General features: G+C 36.1%; 1 protein-coding gene and 1 pseudogene across 7 annotated transcripts in view; both read right to left on the bottom strand.

Moving 5' to 3' along the window:
* The window catches only part of FUT8 (fucosyltransferase 8), a 361,848-nt gene that overhangs the window by 292,787 nt on the left and 57,521 nt on the right, over positions 1-11,540 (bottom strand). For all 7 annotated transcript variants that reach the window (XM_004370955.2, XM_023726291.1, XM_004370956.2 and 4 more), the window contains exon 2: positions 9,030-9,126. The gene's annotated coding sequence lies outside the window, so the exon portion shown is untranslated. The remainder of the gene's footprint in view (positions 1-9,029; positions 9,127-11,540) is intronic.
* LOC105757032 (serine/arginine-rich splicing factor 3 pseudogene) overlaps positions 9,994-11,540 on the bottom strand; it is a 46,110-nt pseudogene continuing 44,563 nt past the window's right edge.

The raw sequence follows: 11,540 nt of genomic DNA, 5'->3' as shown, positions 1-11,540 counted from the left end.
TGTATCTTTGGCTATGTGTATTTTCACCAAAAAAAAGAAGAGGTTGAGAAGTTAGAGGGTTGATATGTTGTGGGGTTGTTAACCAATGTCATAAAATAGCATGTGTACTTCTGTTTCATGAGAAACTATTTGTTCTGTAAGCCTTCACCTAAAGTACAATAAAAATAAAAAATTTTGAGAATTTAGAGGGTTGATAGGCTGTGGGGTTGTTAACCAACGTCATAAAACAACATGTGTACTTCTGTTTCATGAGAAACTATTTGTTTTGTAAGCCTTCACCTGAAGTACAATAAAATAAATAAATAAATAACTGGGAAGAGGAGGAAAAAAAAAAACTCAACACAGCTTCATTATGTGAGGCAACTATCACAGGTTGGGGAACGAACCATCTGAAAGGATTAGAGAGAACAGTGTGTGACATTCACACAGGGTCAGAAATAGTGCCTGTTCCCACCAGCCAGACTTTAAAAGCTCATAATTCACTGGGCATTGGATAGAGAACTTAGGAAGGTCTTACCTTAGTAGTGGGGAATAATTAGCCCTAGATTGAGCACTGCTTCAGACTGCCTAATAAATCATAAAAGCGTGCCTCAAGGATCAAATTGTCTCCAAATAACTTAACTACATCCCAGAAGAAAATTCAAGAATATTTCTAATAATGCAAAATATTCAGTACACAAAAAGTTAAAATTCAGTGTCTGCCATCCAATTAAAGATTACCAAGCATGCAAAAAGGCACAAAAACATAAACCATAATGAAGAAAATAACTGACTGAAGCCAACCCAAAACTGACACAAATGTTAGAATTAGCAGGCAAGGGCATTAAAACTTATTTTAATGGTATTCTATATATTCAAAATGTTGAATTAGAGACATGGAAGATACAAAAAAAAGTTAAACTGAACTTCTAGAGATGAAAACTACAATGTCTGAGAGTCAAAATACACTGCATAGAATTAATGGCAGTTTAGACATTGTAGAAGATTAGTGAACATAGAAACACAGCAACGGAAACTATCCAAAAATGAAATACAGAGAGAAAAAATAATCTAAAAAAATGAAAAGAGCATCAGTGAGCTGTGGTACAACATCAAGCAGCCAAATATACACTATAACCATGTGGGTTTATTCTAGGAATGTAGGGTTGGTTTAACATTTGAATATCAAGCAATGTGATCCACCATGTTAAGAAACGAAAAGAAAAAGCATGGAGTCATCTCAACAGGCACAGAAAAAGCATTTGAAAAAATACAACACCCATTCTTGATGTTCTTATACTGAACCACTCCTAGCATACCTGGGATAAACCACACTTGATCCTGGTGTATAGTCGTTTTAATATGTTGTTGGATTCAGTTTGTTAGTATTTTGTTGAGGATTTTTGCATCACTATTGAGAAGGGATATTGGTAACTTTCTTTTCTTGTGGTGTCTTTATCTGACTTTGGTATCAGGATAACGCTGGCCTCACAGAATGAGTCAGGAAGTGTTCCCTCCTCTTTTGTTTTTTGGAAGAATATGAGAAGTACTGATGTTAATTCTTTAAATACTTGGTAGAGTTCACCAGTGAAGTAATTTGGTCTTAGACTTTTCTTTTTTGGGGGTTTGTGATTACTGATTCAATCTCTTCACTTGTTAGGGGTCTGTTGAGATTTTCTGTCTCTTCTTGGGTCAATTTAGGCAGTCTGTGTTTCTAAAAATGTGTCCATTTCACCTAGGTTATCTAATTTACTGGAGTGTAATTGTTCATAGTATTCTCTTATAATCCTTTTTATTTCTGTACACCAAAAAGCAAAGTCGTTGCCATCGAGTCAATTCTGACTCATAGAGACCCTACAAGACAGAGTAGAACTACTCTATAGAGTTTCCAAGGATATGAACTTCCAACCGTTTTGATTAGAGCCATAGCTCTTAAGCACTGCACCACCAGGGCTCCTATATATTATCAGTAATAATGTGTCCACATTCATTTCTGATTTTAGTTATGTCTTTTTTCATTGCCAGTCTATCTAAACGTTTGTCAGTTTTATTAATATTTTAAAAAACCCAACTTTTGGTATCATTGATTCTGTTTTTTCTATTCTCTATTTTACTTAAAAAAAAAAAAAAAACTGTTGCTGTCAAGTCGATTCCAACTCATAGAGACCCTACAGGACGGAGCAGAACTGCACCATAGGGTTTCCAAAGAATGGCTGATGGTTTCGAACTGCTGACCTTTTGGTTAGCAGCCAAACTCTTAACCACTGTGGCAGCAGGGCTCCATGGTAACCATACTCAGGTTAAATTTATGGGATTAAGGTTCTTTTATTTTGACTAAAAGTTGTCTAAATTATCTATAATGTAATCATAATTTTTGAATGTAAAGGTTTTTCAAAAAAAAATCTCATTTTACATATTTAAAAAAAAAAATCCAAACCCACTGTCATCAAGTCAATTCCAACTCAACGACCCTACAGACAGAGTAGAACTGCCCCATAGGGTTTCCAAGGTTGTAAATCTTTATGGAAGGAGACTGCTGCCTTTCTCCCGCGGAGCAGCTGGTAGGTTCAAACCACAGACTAGACCCTTTGGTTAACAGTTCAACACTTTAACCATTGTGCCACCAGGGCTATACTTTATACCCATTTCTCTCTCTTTTTTTTTTTTTTAATTTCAACTTCTATCAAGATACTCTTAGCACTAAATTCATGATGTGAATTAATTTTTTCATCACATCACAGAAAATGTAAGGAGTCACATTACCCTAATTCTCTGCTCATAAAAATACTTAGTGGGCAATCTACTAATTGAATTAAGACAACCAATCTGAATGAGTCATCCAATTAATTAGTTAGATAAATTCAAAGTATCAGCACAGGACTTTATTAGACATCCTCAGCATCATTAGTATAGTTATCTGAAGTGCAATTAGTGAAACTAGACAAGACCTTATAAAAAAGTATTTTTTGTGTGGTATAATAGAATAAAAATGAACCTTTGGCTATCAACATAAGAAGTAAAGCCAAGGTTGTTGTTAACCCAAAACAGCATCTGCAAACAGGAGAACAGTAAATGTGGCTGAGTATAAGTTACCTCACCAATGCTAAGAAGCAGGCCTTTGCATGATCAACTTTCTCCTTTAGAAACTATATTATCTGGAAAAGTCTTTTAATCTTTCTTGGAAATTAGAACAAAACTACTCAAAATGTGCAGACTTGATACCAGAGGAAAATCAAATTTTAAGCAGGTAATAGTGGCAAGTCAGACAAAGGTATTGTACTAACTCTTTACTGTTATAAAATCGTTGTTAAAAATAATCTTCAACCAAACAACTTTCACAGTAATATATCAATGTAGTATACATGCTCAAGAAAGAAAAAAAAGCATGTTCAACTAGGTTTTTTTCTTTTTTCTCCCCTTTTTTCCCTATGGGGCTGTGGGGGTACACTGCAGGAAGGCAGGAGGAATCCCGTCTAATTTCTAAAATATCTATGAGACCAACAAAAAACAAACACAACAGAGGAAATAAAGACTCCTGTCATGAAGGTAAAGAAAAAAACACACACACATTCATACTCTACTTTTTAATCTTTGCCAAATTCATAATTCTCTGAAACTGGAAAATATTTCTTACAAGTTAGAGTATCAGAAGACCAACTCCAAAGGCTAAAATGAAGAGAGAAAATTCCAAGAGGGCAGAGTTTAATCCAAGTCTGGATGATCAGCCAGCATGGCAAAATGGCCCACACCAAAAAAAAATTTTACTTTTAAAGGTCAAGTTACTCTTCCTGATGTCGATAGCTAACTTGACTACATTCACTTACTCTTTTCATTGAAAAATGGAAATGGAAAGTATGATCCAAAAGGTATGCTTTTGACTACTGAAATTACAGTGTCCATTTAGTTTCTACACTCTTTCCATTTTAATATATCTTGCTTCAACTGTTGCTACAGTATTACTGCCAATTTTATATTCTAAAATGCCTTCTAAGGTTTAAAAACAAAAATCACCAGTGTTACAACATCTGACGATAATCTCTGAACTGCCCAAATACTCACTATAAAAATTGAGGTCTGGTAGAATTTGTCTGTAATTGAAGGGCTACAAGCAGGGAAAAAAAACCAAACCCATTGCTGTAGTTGATTCCAACTCATAGTGACCCTATAGGACAGAGTAGAACTGCCCAATGGGGTTTCCAAGGACTGGCTGGTGGATTCAAACTGCTGACCTTCTGGTGAGCAGCCAAACTCTTAATCACTGCGCCACCAGGGCTCCATGCCAGACGATCCTTAAATTCAAGTGGTGAGAGATTTCCAGCACCCCATGAAAAATGTTTTTGAATTTCTACTGTATGAAGTGAAGCAAAAATCCCTGTCCTCCCCTAACTTCAGTCACTTTTATCTAGATCCAAAAACTTTGGTTCAACCTGTATTTATATGTATCACCCATATATAAACATTTTTTATTTTACCTTGTAAAGAACAAGCACATACACAGCCACAAATGGTCTTAGTATTAGTGAAAAATTTCCTTTTGAGTGGCTACAATATCTCTATGAAATAATCATCATGTATTTTCAACATGATTCAAAGAAAGACTTGAAACAATGCTGCAGTGACCTATTCAAAACATGAGAAAATTCGATAGAATCATGTAAGCCTAGAACTCTAGCATCATGCTCTACCTCACAGGATTATTACCATTCTCTGAGAATTTTCTCATATTCCTTTACTATAGGATGATATGATAGGGAAATGTAGGCGATGAAGGGGGAGTGTCTTAGTTATCTAGTGCTACAATACCAGAAACATCATAAGTGGGTGGCTTTAACAAACAGAAATTTATTTCTCACAGTTCCAAAAAAAAAAAACCAAATTCATCGCCGTTGAGTCAATTCTGACTCATAGTGACACAACAGGACAGAGCAGAACTGTCCCATAGGGTTTCCAAGGAACAGCTGGTGGATTCAAACTGTCGACCTTTTAGTTAGCAGCCAAGCTCTTAACCACTGTGCCACCAGAAATCCGAACTCAGGGTGCTGGCTCTAGGGGAAGGTCCTTGTCTCTTCTGAGCTTCTGCTCCTGGGCAATCTTCATGTAGCTTGGCATCTATCTTCTCCCATCTCTGCTTGTTTAATCTGCTCCTTTTATATCCTGTAAGAGACTGACTCAAAACACACCCTACACTAATCCTGCCTCATTAACATAACAAAGATAACCCATTCCCAAATGGGATTATAATCACAGGCATAAAACCAAAACCAAACCCTCTGCTGTGGAGTAGATTCTGACTCTTAGTGACCCTACAGGACAGAGTCGAACTGCCCCATAGGGTTTCCAAGGAGCAGCTGGTGGATTCAAACTGGAGACCTTTTGGTTAGCAGCCCAGCTCTTAACTACTGCGCCACCAGGGCTCCAATCAAACATAGAGGTCAGGATTTACAACACATAGTTTTGGGGGACACAGTTCAATCTATAACAAGGAGCTACACTCTCAGGCTCACTTCTAAAAAGGCTATTGTATTTTTTGAAGTGAGCACGACAGACTGCAGCAACAAAACATGTCAAACATTAAGTGAATTAACTGAAGTAAAGAATGCTTCTCTTCCAAACACTCTATTCACATTGAAAAAATGAAATATGGTAAGTCACTTAGATCAGGGCTAATTCCGTTTTTACTTCATTATTTCATTAATGATCTTCACCCAAGTAAACAAAATATAAATTAATCTACAAACGCTACCTTCAAAATCGGAACCTATCAGGTCAGCACTTAAAGCATTCTATTTCCTTTTTACCTTGCCACTCCAACAAAACTATCAACATGGTATATAGTAGGTACTCAACAATACAGAACTGTAGAATATGCAAGCTAAAAAGGAACTTAGAGATCACTTGGTCCATTCCTCTTCTTTTCTTTGAAGCCTCCCATTTTATCCGAGAGGAAAACTAATAGCTGGAGAAGTACCTTTCTTAAGCCAGTTAATAACAGAGCAGAAACTAGAACCAAGGCACTTTGACTTCCAAACTAGTATTCTTTCCACTACACCATGCTGTTGTCAAGAACTCTGAACAGCCTGAGATTTTACTGTGCATGAAAAGTGAACAAATCTGTCTGCTACAGTTTCATAGATACTGACTGAGAACCAAAATATCTACCCACACACAGCTTGGACACTGAGGACCAAAACGTCCCCCGACAGCTTTCTGTATATAGTAACATGACTTTACTATGTCGTTGTTTTCATTTGCGTAACTTAACTATTCCAGGAAGACTCCAGACCAAAGAAATAACTTGATTGTTCTTCAATATGAAGCATCAACAGTTGTGGTGGGCCTTGCTGTTTCCACCAATCCTAAACTGTTACATCATGATAGTTATCCAACCCTAACCAAGCCCCCACCACCACCACTGAAAGGCCCACCTTAACAAAACTTTAAATTCTCAAATTTTGATGCCTTTGCCCCTGCAGAACGCTACCAAAGCTGTCAAGGTAGTGTTCTCCCTTGCTGCAAAAACAATAAACTCAGCTTTGTCTTATCAATAGGTTGTGTTAAGGATATTTAGAGTCAGATAATCTTGGCAGAAGATAATAAGACTCCTGGCCACATCCGCCAAACTCACAACAACAGCAGTAGCCAGAGTATAATCATTTGCACTTGTTCCCCAAGCTCTAAATCCTAAAAGGAAACAAGCAAGGATGAAGGCAGACAGGGTGATGAACAAAAAGAGCAATGCACTATAATTGTCTCCATAGCTGTGTGACTAAAAGTGTATCACCTCACCTCTCTGGGTCTCCATATGCCTATTTACAAAAAAACTAAAGACACTGAACTAAATATTCCTCAAGATCCACTTCATGTAAAAAATTCTAGTACCAGCTTTTACATTTCTGAGAGATTCCATTTTCATGTTTTCAGAAAACTCAATTCCAGCTTCATGCTCTGTTAATCTTGGAGAATACAGATACAAGATGCTCTAATCAACTCCAAGTAGCCTAGAGATGCAGGACCAAGTATCATTCAGCTGTAGGAATACTTCCTTTAGAAAACTGCAAAATCTAAAATGGTCACTGCCATCATGAAGCTCAATCATCTATTTGAGAACTCAAAAACATGTATGCACATGAAACTCTATAATGAATTTTATGAAGTATATGGCACTTGCCCTAAAAACTTATACCATTCCCTCTGGCAAATGAAATCTATATTCCCACATGTCAACTGTTCATCGATTTCCTAGTATTTGGTTTTCAGTTGTGATGTCTTTGATGCTGTATTAAAAAGTTATGCCAGATAATTTAAGTGTAAAATGACATTCATGAGATAAACAGCTCAAATTATGAAGAATTTATGACTTCTAAGCACAGCATTGTTTTTGACACTGTGTTTGCATTTGCCTATGGAACAAATAATTATTCTCTCTCAGAAACATCTCTAAAATGCTCTGATTCTGCCTAAAATGTTTGTCTGTTTCAGAAATGTTCTATGAAAGTCATATAGTTTATCAAAAAATGTTTGTAAACAAGTGAACAGTTCAAAGTTGCAGTGCCTCTTTTAGTGCCCAGGCTTAGGAGTTGACATTTAAGCCAACACTGAGTCAGAGTCTATGTTACTCAAAACTTTTTATTTCTGTAGCAAATAATGAATCAGACTTCTCTTGTAAATATTCAAAGTTTTTCAAGCTACTCCTCAAAGCAGGGCAGTTTCCATCATTTTCATCCCAAATAATCATTCAAGAAAGTTTAAATTGACATTTTCATTCCCTATTTCTGCCCTCTTCAAAGTTTAAGTAAATTTTTAAGATAGGAAACTTCTTACAATTTACTTGACTTTTCTAAACAGATGACTTTTGGAGCTACTTGTATGACGGTAAGCTGTGTAAATCTACCCGTACATTTCTATCTACCACTATACTCGAAAGAGCTATGTGATTTTTCCATAACTAGGAAACAGCACAGGTTCCAATATATCCTGTTTCTAATAATTTTACATCAACTCCCTTCTTATATTCAAAAAGACCATAAATTGAATGTCTTTTTCCCTACCTACAAGAGCTATTAAATTTTTTTCTGGATACTTTTTAATGACATTTTTTAAACGAAACATAACCCTAGCCCAAAACGTCAACAGTTAAATCATTCTGGTCACTTTAACAACAACAAAAAGTAACCTTCTCCTAATAAAGAATATAGAATCATGTTTTTTATTTTTAAAGTGTATGACTTCAGCAGCTTTATTTATAATCATCAAAAACTAGAAAACAACCCAAATGTCCATCAGCTGGTAAATGAATAAACTAACTGTGGTGTGTGAATATATATGCACACACACACATTGGAACACTGCTCAGCAATAAAAAAGAACAAACTACAGATATACACAACAACATGGATGAATCTCAAATGCATTATGCTAAGCGAAAGAAGTCAGACTTAAAAGACTACATACTAGATGATTTCATTTAAATGACATATGGGAAAAGGCAAATTATAGGGACAGAAAACAGATCAGGTTGTTAGGTTGGAGTGAAGGGAAGGGTTGACTACAAAGGGGCAATATGAGTGAACTTGGGAGGCTACAGAACTATCTTGATTGCGGTGATGGATATGAATTTATCACAACTCACAGAACTGAACACTAAAAATAGACAAATTTGTTAATCTATAACTGAAATCTGGACAAAAATGATACCTTTAAAAGCCAGTTGCTAAAAATTTTTAAGATGTGTTGTTTATTTTCAATACCAAATATGGTTTAAATATACAGTATCAAAAGTATCATGTACCATGTACAGCACAACTTATTTTATCCAGCCTCTTAAAGTATCAAACTATTTAAAAAGAAGTAAAAGTAAAATATTTTTCATTTTATGCAGTGCAGATTGTACATAGTAGGTAGTCAAAAAATGTTTGTTAACTAGTACACAATTCAGTAGAATTTAGGCTGACTTGGCTACTTCACTGGTATATATCCACGTAGCTTTAACCACAAAATTATCTACTTCTCAAATATGAACAAGGAAGTGATGTCCACAAAAATGTACTAACCTGAATTTGTTTAGTTAATCAACAAAGTCAATAGAGCAATTTATCTTGAAAGAGAACACATCAGGGTCGTGGGTGCCCTCTTATCAAAAGCAGCAACCTGAAACAAAAGAAAAATGTTATGTAATTCAGCCCTACTCAAATTTCAGTTAACATTATTATACTTTTAAAAACTCTTTTATATTCCCTTACGTAGTCAATCATAACATGTAAAACTTTTGTACATCCACTCACTCTGCAAGCAGCACTTACGCACAAACTCAGTACCACTCAGTGCTTTAATCTGCTTCACAGTTCATCTTACAATAAGTTAGCACCTATAAAACTTGCTTTATGAACACTAAATTCTTTAATTCTGACTACCTTTTAACATACTGGGCAATCAGAAATGCCTCCCTTTCATGCTAAACCCTCAAATTGTCCACATTTCTCATACTCCTGTTAGCTCTACAATCTAACTTCTTACAATCCTCAACACAAACTTCCACTCAAGCCAATTTGTTTTCCACAGAAAAACTCTGTCATTCTCAACTGTCACCCTAGAAGACACCATTCCTTCTTTTTAGAACAGAAACTTTTTCTCTCTTATACTCTTTGTCAGTCAATGCACATCCACCAACTTTCTTAAAATCCAGCCCCTTCATTATTTCCCTGTCTGAAAGCTGACATAATCATTCTATATTCCATTAATCTTTGCTAGAATATTTTGCTGCCTTACGTATGTGCCATCTCATGTAGTCTTCTGATTAAGAACCCTATCTCCTATTTCTTGTGTTGTTGCCTCTCATTATCTAATCCCACATTTGAAACATAGTAAGTAATCAATATGCTTGAATGACAAGTGAAATGGTCTTATAAACATTCACACAATAAATTTTCACTGAGTAGCTTGTGTAAGTCACTGAGTACAAAAACCCAAGAATAATATAGAGACAATACATTTTATGAAATATGTTTTTCTGCCAGTTACTTTCTTATATACAAAGTGAGATTATTCTGATTCACATTATTTTTTTAAACGACAATTTATAACCAAAAGTTTAATACCAAGGATTTTCACAAAACATATTACAAATGACAGCATGAAAAAAATCTTGCACAGTAACTCAAAGTTCAGCTCTACGATGTACCCTTAAACTGGCAGGACACTGGTATCTTGAATGGTCTCAAATTTCCAACAAATGATATTACAAATAGCTATCTACTCGTATACAGCAATCACATGAGGAATTCATGACCTAAAGCTGAAGTAAAAAACTAACTCTTCAAAACCTATCAGATTCTATGCCAACTGGGCAACTTCTGCACAGTTGAAGACTTAGCTGGACCTTTTTAAAAACCTCTAATCTAGTTAAATGGTGCAGCTTTTACTTTTATATGTTGGCTTACATTCTTAGCAGCTTTTAAAGATGGCTTATTCAACTACAACTGCATCCTGTATCCCAGCTATGAACAAAACTAAAAGTCTGAGTTCAAATTTTGTCAGTTATGCTTCCATGATATTAAAACATCACATTTTAGCTGGGCAAGATTTAGAGTTTTATTATGTCTATGCAAAACTAAAGTTCAAAACAAATTCAATTTTGCTTAAGGGGACATTGTAAAGTAATAAATTCTTGGTATCACATGCCTCATATGATCCATTTCAAACCACAGAGAATTACATCTTCATATGTGTCACTATTACAAGAGACAATAAACAAATTCGAACAGCTAAACATCTTAAAAATGCACTAAACCTACAAAGTCTCAAACAAAACTTGAATTTCCTATACATATTCCTGTCAAACGAAGTTATTTCCTGTACACCACTACTCCTCTTGCAAACTGGTCTTCTATTTCATTTGACCTAGATCGGGCTACGAGACCTAGAGGAGGATCAGGACAGCTTGTGATTTCTCTCCCGAGACAGAGATCTCTCTCTTCTCCTGTCTCTAGAAAGGCACCTGCTCCAGCCGTGAGAGAAGCTGCTACTTCTTGGAGATCTGCGGAGAGGTGGAGGACTTCTTCTATGATAATCATCTCAAGGGCAACGACCCCAAGAGGGAGGTGGACCATGAGACTGGCATCTTTTTTCACCATCTGACAGATTCACTCTTACATGGCAGCCACACAATGTTCTTCCGTCTAGCTCTCGAACATCAGCTGCATCCCAAGGATCTTCAAACTCAACAAAAGCAAAGCCAGGAAGGTTTCTAGCAACAATACACACACTTCGGAGTGGGCCATAATAGCCAAAAGCCTGTCCAATTCAGTCTTGATAGCATTGTTTCCAAGATTACTTATATAAATCTTACAGTCTAACAGACAGGAATCATGATGCGTTTCAAAACCTTGGGTTAGAAATACAGAGGCCTAAAACCACACACCGAAACCGGGTTTCTCACTCTCCTCCGGCCCTACTCCCACAGATGCTCCTGCTTCATGAAATGAGAGGATTCACATTATTAATTCTGAGAAGCAGTTTTCCTCCAACAAAATCAAAGCCTACTAGTCCAGTGACAAGGGCCAGAA

The sequence above is a fragment of the Trichechus manatus genome, unplaced genomic scaffold (assembly GCF_000243295.1).
Source record: "Trichechus manatus latirostris isolate Lorelei unplaced genomic scaffold, TriManLat1.0 scaffold00010, whole genome shotgun sequence".
In the NCBI taxonomy this organism is placed as follows: Eukaryota; Metazoa; Chordata; class Mammalia; order Sirenia; family Trichechidae; genus Trichechus; species Trichechus manatus.
The sequence above is the reverse complement of the archived record's forward strand: the minus strand, read 5'-3'. Positions and strand labels throughout refer to the sequence as shown.